Genomic DNA, 9,068 nt, shown 5'->3' on the forward strand with positions numbered 1-9,068 from the left:
TCTGAGGATCTGAACCTGTGTCAAATGTAAAAGGAATAGGATCTGTGAAATAATTTCATCCCTATAATGAAATTGCTGACATGAAATCTCCCAGCTGCTGAATTATTTAGAGGACGAAAAAGTAGTAAGTAAAATCTGCTTTTGCCATTCCTAAAATAATTGCTTCTGTATTTTCTGCTTGCATATTTTTTTCTGGAAGCTTTTTCTATCTACAAATTCCAGTTGGACTTTCACCAGGTATAGGCTTTTAACAGTTTCTTTTATGAATTGAGTAATACAGAAGGAAATAACATAGATTAAACTTGGGATGCGATGCCCAGTAGGAGCAACCACTTAATCATTTTTGGCATGTACGTTTTATGTGAAGGAAACCCACAAGGAGTTTTCATACTGACCAGTGTGGGTGTCTCAGACAAAGTTCCTGTCATTCTAAACTCTCATATGCCAAGTGAACCTTACTATAGGAATTTCAAACAAAAAAATGAAGTCCAAACCCAGACTAGAGAGAGACGAATTGTCAGAGCAGAGCTCACGCTTTTAAATGTCTGTTTATTTTTTGCATGCCTCTTTCATTTAATAGGGTTTTGTCTAAGTGTAATTTGTGAGTTTAATTTCTTTGAGGTGCTGTGGTTATAGCACAGACAGAGCTTGCAGAAGGCTTTTTCTCCATGTTTGGAAACTGACCTCACTACAGACACAGGTCTTTAAGTTCAGCTGCTTTACAGAATTTACCTATTCAATCAGGACAATGGCAAAACACCTATTACTGCAAGATCCCTTTTACATTTAATGTAACACTGAGAGTAGGGATTGTTTCTGCCCATATGGCTTTGCAAATAAATATTGATTGAGCATTTGCCTTTTGTTTGTGTTCAAACGTCAGTGTTTATGACTCACTCAATTCTTCATTTTCCTCCACCCCGTTATGCTAACAAATTTCTTCAGTGAAAACAGTAAAGAATATTTGCAGAGAAATATTTTCTAATATGTTTTTCTATCTCTTGTGCATCATTAAACCTTTACATCCTCCCCGCTCAGACTCTCAGCTTTTCCACTTCAAGACTTAATTCTTCAACTGTCTTCTGATTGTTAACCTGTCTCTGTAAAGTGTGACTGCACATCCAACTCACACAATGTCATTTCTTTTTCCTAGTGGTTATCCACCGAATTTTCAATGGAACTACAACAAACAAGGACCAATAAGCACTTCTGGGAACACAATGAGAATATAGATATTTATATGGGACTGAGTATTTGCAGAAGATAAAGTTAACTCCTGACAGAATTCTGGCAGCCAAGGAGATTCTGCTTGGTATGACTCCAACTATTCAAAAGGAAACAGTACACTGTCATGGGAGGTTGCAAAACACTGATGGCAAATCAGTTTTCATTTCTGATAAGTTATATATCATATTTGTATTAATTAAAGCAATAAAAAATATTTATATCAGACATTCCTTTGGTGTGAAGGTGAGGAGCAGAAAAGGCCTTGATGGTGTTTAAGCAATGCTCAACTATAGCTGAAACATCTCTATATTATCAACTTTGTTTCCAGCACAAATCCAAAACACAGCCCCATACTAGTTAATGTAAAGAAAATAAACTTTACCCCAGCCAAAACCATCACATAGGTATTCTCTTTAAGCCAAAGAGGAATGAGGTTCAAAGAATCATTCTGAAGAGGAAGCAACAGTGAGTAAAAAGGTTCACTGTGAGATATGAGCTAATATGGAAAACAAGGAGGCAGAGATTATAAAAAAAGTAAAATTCTCATCAATTAACCTAGCCTGTAAATAAACTGCAGAAGTTCCTATTGTAATTAGGGCCTAAAAAATCTAATATTTGGTTTAAAGGTTGGATTATGGTTCTGCCATGGACTTTCAGTCAGGGATTAGGATAAAAAAGAAATAAATTTTCTTTAGACAGAGATTTATAAGTTCAGAAAAAGACTTAGAATGGGACTTGATGTGGTGACCCAGATTTCTATTTACAGCCTTGTTTGCTTGTGCAGTTTTAAACAAATATTTACCCTAGCATGATATATTTCTTCTTTGTTCTGTGGAATTAAAGACACTTACTGAGTGCATGTCTTTAATTCTCATGTTGTAGATGAGGACCAGTTATTAAGTCTGAAAAGTTTGTATTACTTTAATGAATCTGAAAGGCTCGTGCAGAACCGGGACCATCAGGAGGCATTTCATTTCATGCTCAGGTGCATTGAAAATGATAATGTATGAAAAGTTTAAACTGCTACACTTTTTCATCCTGTTATTTAGCTATTGTGCTGTGAAAGTGAGAGAGATTATTTATGAACCGTTCCTTAACATCAGTGTGCAGCCTCACATCACCACTTGGCTTTCTTACAATGTCTGAAGTGATGAAGGTTGTTCAAGTAGACCAGTCAATGCTTTGTGATTTACCATCTCTTTTTCATCTAAGTGATGTGCCAGGGTAATACAGCATAGCAGCTGCCTCACACCCTGCCTTGATCATTATTTGATGTTGCATGAAGTCATAGTAACAACAAGTCCAAATTCAATATCTGTTGGCTCTCCTCACAGCAAAATAAGTGGTTTATGATTTTTGGCTGTTAGAAGTTCTTCTGCTTTCCTTTTTTTTCCCCTGAACTAGAAGTTTTTCAGATTCTGTAATCTAAGAACTTTTGTGCTTTAGGTCACTGGCATTTCCAGCTTCACATCTGATCTGATGGGACTGTCTATAAAGTAGATCTGGCTTTTTGTCTGAGCTGGTGGCCTAACATTAATTTTTAATGAGTAAAATGAAACATGCTTTGGTAAAATGAGATCCATTCAGGCTAGAGTAGCTAAGATGAACCATGCCCTAAAACTACTTATATACCTATTTCATACTGTCAGTTACAAGAAGAACCTCCAGTAATGAGGTCAGAAGTAGAAATCTACAGTTTAGGCATCTGAAGTATAGATATCTGTCTATCTCAGTTTAAACCACACATAACATGTATCTGTGAAGCTTAATACGTAGGTTGCCCTAATGTCTCTGAATTCCACCAGAAACTTCTGACATCCTTGGATGTGGCTTCCATCTGGGTGTGCAGTCTCATTTCCAAGAACTTTTGTTTTTTTCTTACCACCAAATGAAATGAGGCCTCATCTTAATCAAGGGACAGAACTTCTGAAATGATTTGGAAAATTTCTTTGTCTATGTGGTAGAGTCCTCACATTGTAAACCATCATCACAATCATCCCTAGCTGATGGCCAAAGCGTTATATTAGGCAGGTTCCCCTAAACTAAAGGAAGAACGATGCCAGCTTATTTCCTCATCTTGAAAAGTGGTCCCTTTGGTGCAGTACTGCAACACTGCAGTACTACAGTACTGGTTTAGGTTGTGTTTCATGCTATATCCATTACCTCCATAGACTACATATGGATAAAAGGTTTGTAATTTAACAAACTTGCGATTACTAAATAGCAGGATGTAAAAGAGAAAGAAACACCACTGAAACAAATAATAAGTGTTGGAATGTTACATTTTCTTGTTTTTTACATATGACAGAGACACACCATCATTCTGGAGTTTGTTACTGTATGACAGCGAAGTTGAATTTTGACAGTAATTTAACAGGTTTTCTCAGATATATCAAAACTACAGAGCTGGGATGGCTGTTTAATTGCTGTCTTCTGGCAATCTCTGAAATTAAACAGCATGTCCATAACTTTACTGTTCATTATAGCCCAAACTAAACAATAATCAGAGTGTGAGACTCAGATGTTTAAAGTCAGTTTTGTAGTTTTCTTTGGTATTAATGCATTGCATCAAGCTGCACAACTGCTTGGATCAAATTTACATTTGTATGTTTATTCTGTAGCTCAGTAGTTAATTTGTTTTCAATCTGTGATGGAGAACATTACAAAATGTTATTCTCTGGTGTTTCATTGTTAATCCTCTGTATAATACACACCAAATATGCTATAGCATTTTTAGAGGAAACTTAGTTTTACAATTCTGTAAGCATTTTTAATCTAATCTAATACTTCTCCTTCAATTATTTTACTTTTATGAGATATTGTCTTTTGAATTTACATTTCCAAGTCTTAAGTAGCTTTTTTTTGGTAGTTATTCTGATTTTGAGAGGCTCTGCTATTTTTAAGACAAGCAAAGAAAAATAATGGACATTTCTCTAATTGGAAAAAATATTGTACCATTATTGAATAAACTCTTACAATGTCTTGCCAGAACACTGATGCAGGGGTCATTTGTATGACTAATGTTGTCTCTCAAGGATGTTGAGAGATTCATGGGCTACATTAGATTCCAGGGAGGGTCTGCACCAGAGATCTCCTACTTGATTAGGAGAGATACATTGTTCCATCTAGCAAAAAGAGGCAGTGATGTAAGTGGGGAATAAAAGGCAGGAACTTTACTCTGTTGAAGAAAATAGACAGAAGGGTAAATATTTAGATACATCTGCCTTGTCAGTTCAACACAAAAGGGCAGGAGAACTGGAAACCTTCAAGTGACAGTTCCTATCGACCAAAGCAATAATATAATCTCATTAAAAGGAATGGCATGGGAAGATGCAAAGCTACCCAGGGGCTTCTGACTGTTCTAGCACTATTCGTTCACCCTTTATTTAACACCACCATTAGAAAGCCTAATGGACTGTTTATATCACACTATTAGACATATGGCAAGATCTTTAGTAATTGGAGTGTGATATATAGTAATGGGCTATTGTTTGCTTGGTGCTACCTGCAATCAGGCCAGGGCTGAATACTTATTTACTGCATATTCCAGCTATAAAGGCAGAGAAGATGAGGCTGCCAGAGATAAATGTTAGGGTGGAAACAGGCTTTCCTGAGGCCTCAGAAGCTGAAACATTAGCTGCTTGTTTTATCTGGAGTTTTTTACACAGCATGGTGAATTATTTTATAATATCAGCTTGAGGCTATGCTTAGATCATGTTTCTTCAGAACACTGTCTGGAAGGGTTTGCCAGACAGAAGTGTCATTAAATATATATTACAAATGCTCCAACAAATTAGGTAATTAATTACAATTCATTTCTATAGGAGAGGCCATTTGATATTACTATTCTTCTTATGGTAGATTAGGTTTGATGATATTATGATATTCTTTCTGAGCCATTAAAGCTTACTACTGACTTTGGAGAAAACATACTTAAAAGCAGGGGATTTTATCATGTTTCAAATACATTTCTGAAGTGGTAAAGAAATTAGCAATGTTAAATTTTCTTTCACTTCTTCTGGAAAATAAATATCAAATTTGTATGACTGAAGATAGATCAGTAAAACTCTCACAAAGGAATTTAATAAAAAAAGAAAGAGAAGGAAACAATTTTCCCACTCCACAATCCTCATTTTTATCAGGCTAGTCTTTGTGTCTCTCTAGAGTATGAGCACATTGTAGGCTTAACTGACTGTTTATATTTGCTGAAGCAATATAATGCCAATAAACATAATATGAAGGTCATCTAACCCCCACAGCTACCCACAATTATAAACTCCAAAACAGTCCTTAATATTTGTTTTCTGATTTTTTAATGAAACAAAATAATGGTGTATACATAGCAGAAAAATTCCCATAAGAGCATGACTATGTTTTTGATGCTCATCTCCATGCTGGGGGGCTGTGTCTCTGCTGGAGGAGATCTGGGGTTGTTTCTTCTGCAGGGTGGAAAAGCAATTGTACTCCTCTGGGGAAGACCAAGCCAGGCTGCCAGCACTGCTGGCTGGTGAGCAAGAAGACCAGACCCCGTGGAAGAGCCTCTAGTTTTTCTTCTTACATAAGTGGATGGCATTTCCTATCTGTTAAGATATTAAGCAAAGGACTGTAGAGATTTGGACATGTAATATTCAATTTATTTTTAATATTGCACAGGTAATATGTGTACAGAACAATAGGTTGCCTTTGGATATCATCCTTTGACATCAGTGGGGATACAACTTGGAGAACCTGATTCTTCCTTCAGAGCAATTTAATCTTATTTCCCTCAAAAGATTTCAGCTGATAGATATGCAAGTCACAAATAATTAAAAGGTCATGTACAACTAAAAATTCCCTGAAGTGTAACATCTATGGGGATTTTGTCTAGGAATAAAGGGCAGCAAAGCAATGAAAATTATTCTCTTGAAAGTGAAAAATAGACTTTTTCAATAATCAATGGGCAGGAGCAATCAATACCAAATTTAAAGAAGAATCAATAACACCCAAAACATGTGGCTCCTCTTTTGCACAGGTTATCCTACTATAATGTTTTCTCGTCCTGTGGCTTGGGAAATTGCAGTGTGTTCGCATATAAATTCTCTTCCATCAATAGTGTCCAATTCCCTTCTCCAACTGCATTATTGAGATATGGATTATGCATTGTGATAGAGGTGGAAAAAACACACACTATTGCCTTCATATCTACCACAAATTATAAAGGAGAACTCTTCAGTTTTTTTTTTTTGTAGCAGTCATGCTCCATAATGATTATTCCATCCCTTCATAATAGTGTAGTATAAAGATTCTGCTGCTTATTAATTCCTCTTTACTGAAATATTGGCATCAAAATACAAATTACTTTCCAACGATTTTTCTAATGTTACAATAAAATGAAAAACATTGTTAAATAGCTGAACAAAAAAATATAATTTATAAAGCAGAGTTAGAGAAGGATTCTCCAATGACTAATTTCTGAGGAATAAAATAGCATGAAAAGCAAGACACTTCATAAAGATGACAGCTACTGTCTATTGTATATAGGAAAAGAGAGAAATTGAAAACAGAAATCAAATTAACCTTGTTATTTTCTCAGTGAATATGTGTAACTGAGAGTTTCAGTAAGAACTTAGTCCCATTTGCTACACTGTCCAATGGCACTGAGAAAATGGAAATAACTCGCAAGTGTTATGAGCTTTCTTTGCTACAGCTCATCAGTGCAGTGAAAATTTTATGGTGGATCTAAGTAACACGAACTGAAGTTAATAGGATGGTTTAAAAAACAATTGCAATTGAGATTTTTTTTTTCCCTCCATAAAGACATCAGTGTGTTCATTTTGCCTTATAAATGCTTCACTCAGAAACATTTGAAGGGACGGAGAGTGGACAATTTCTTGCACAGCTCATTATAACCACAATAAAAACAAACTAAAAAAATCAGATACCCACTATCAGAGAATGATAGAATCAATCCATTCCAAGGATAACGTTAAATCCAAAGCAATTCACTAAAAGCTTGCAATTTGTTTTTATCAGCATGTTTGTCTTCCCTGTGAAACATCTGGTAAAGCATATGTTGCATCAGGGTATAGAACCTCTCAACCTGATGGATAAACAATTCTTAGACATGTAGTTCTTATCAGGGTAAAGTGGGTCAATTATTCATAAAAGATTATACAGATAAGGAATCTCCAAGAGATGTAGAAATTAATTTCTAATTGCTAAAATGAAACTATGAATGTAAAAGGCTCATGACTGTTTTCTTAACAAGGCACTTATTAATAAAAATTTAATTTGATATATAGAATAACTGATAGACCTAAATATTTTCATATACATTTTGCAGCATATATCTAAAGTGTAGAAGTACAGAAAAGAATGGAGAAGGTCAAGGAAGTCTGTGAAGCTGTGGTACTAAAATGTGAGAAGCATTTTGAAGGATTTGCATTTGATTATTCTAAAAAAAATTCCTCTAAAGTTCCATGCAAATACCTGCTAACCCACTCCTATTGTAAACATGTAAACATGTTGATACCTTACTGTTTTTATTCTGTCCATTCCTCTTTGCTACTTATTCATTCTCTATCTCAATTCACAATTGTAAAATGCAGTTTCTTTTTTCCTTCTTACCTCTGCCCCTCTTCTATCTCATCTTTTAAGGTTTCAGTTCTCTAAGAGTCTATTTTTTACTACGTGTTCACCGCCTTGGATTCCTTTTAGCTTTTGGATACTTTTTTCAGTGTGTGATAACTTTACAGTGGATAGTTATATGCTTACCAGTGCGAGGCAGCCTACCAACATGTGTTATTGCACTGTCTTAATGACTAATCATAGAATCATAGAATCACCAAATGGATTGGATTGGAAGCGACCATAAAGGTCATCTAGTTCCAACACCCCAACCATGGGCAGGGACACCTTCCATATCCAATCCACATCCAACCTGGCCTTGAACACTTTCAGGAATGGAGAGTCCAAAACTTACCTGGCCTATCTGTTCCAGTGCCTAACCAGCCTCTGAGTAAAGAATTTCTTCCTAATATCTAATCTAAACTCTACTCTCTTTGAGTTGAAAGCCACTGACACCTGACCAAGATCCTCTTATGTCCTATATTTGTCCAATGCATGACTGACAACAGAAAAGTCCATCTGTGTTTCACAGTTCACTACACAGAAAATTCTGTGCTCTCACTGTGTAGCAATTTATCTGTTCCTTCTTGAAACTGAGGGAAGAAATTTTTGTTGAATGGTACTCCAGTTATAAGGTGATGAGATTTTTTGGAGGGTGAGAGGGTGTTTCTGGTTCTTCCACACATTTTGAGTTGCCTCTTCTCTCAGAGAAGCTGGAATTTTATGTATCTTCATATGCTACTGCCAGAAGAAGTCACAAGAAGTTTTGGAGACAGTTATAGAGCAAATAGGAGTGAATTGTAATTACACGGCACTTCACAATAGCAGTGGGGCAATGTACACCTGGAGATAGGACTGGGATTAATGACAGCACCTACTCAGACCATAGAACCCACCCAAAGTCACGTTCCCATGCTGGCCACGAAAGATGTCCTCTTTTGTAGCATGTATACTAGTACAAGGATTAGTACAAAGACAGCTTTTGGTGTATTCTGTGTGCTGCTACTTTATATGTCCTCCTCATTACCTGCCTTACACTTCCTTAGCTACTATTCAGTAATTAATGACACATTTACAAGAGTTAGCAGACTGTGACTGCAATGTTCTCTCAGTAATGGCAATTAGTTGCCAACGTTGTTGATACTTTACCTGCAATCAAGATGTTGTACTTTTACCATAACTGCACATTACTCTTATCATTCCTGCCTTTGCTGTTCCAAAATAAGATATCTGCA

The 9,068-nt window shown here is 36.0% G+C and overlaps 1 long non-coding RNA gene across 3 annotated transcripts in view; it reads left to right on the forward strand.

Moving 5' to 3' along the window:
• LOC126646715 (uncharacterized) overlaps nt 1–4,169 on the forward strand; it is a 62,671-nt gene extending 58,502 nt beyond the window's left edge. For all 3 annotated transcript variants that reach the window (XR_007630374.1, XR_007630376.1, XR_007630375.1), the window contains one exon: nt 1,154–4,169. This is a non-coding gene — a long non-coding RNA (uncharacterized LOC126646715). The remainder of the gene's footprint in view (nt 1–1,153) is intronic.
• The last annotated feature ends 4,899 nt before the right edge of the window (nt 4,170–9,068 follow it).

The sequence above is a fragment of the Myiozetetes cayanensis genome, unplaced genomic scaffold (assembly GCF_022539395.1).
Source record: "Myiozetetes cayanensis isolate MyiCay16 unplaced genomic scaffold, myiCay2020 scf1, whole genome shotgun sequence".
In the NCBI taxonomy this organism is placed as follows: domain Eukaryota; kingdom Metazoa; phylum Chordata; class Aves; order Passeriformes; family Tyrannidae; genus Myiozetetes; species Myiozetetes cayanensis.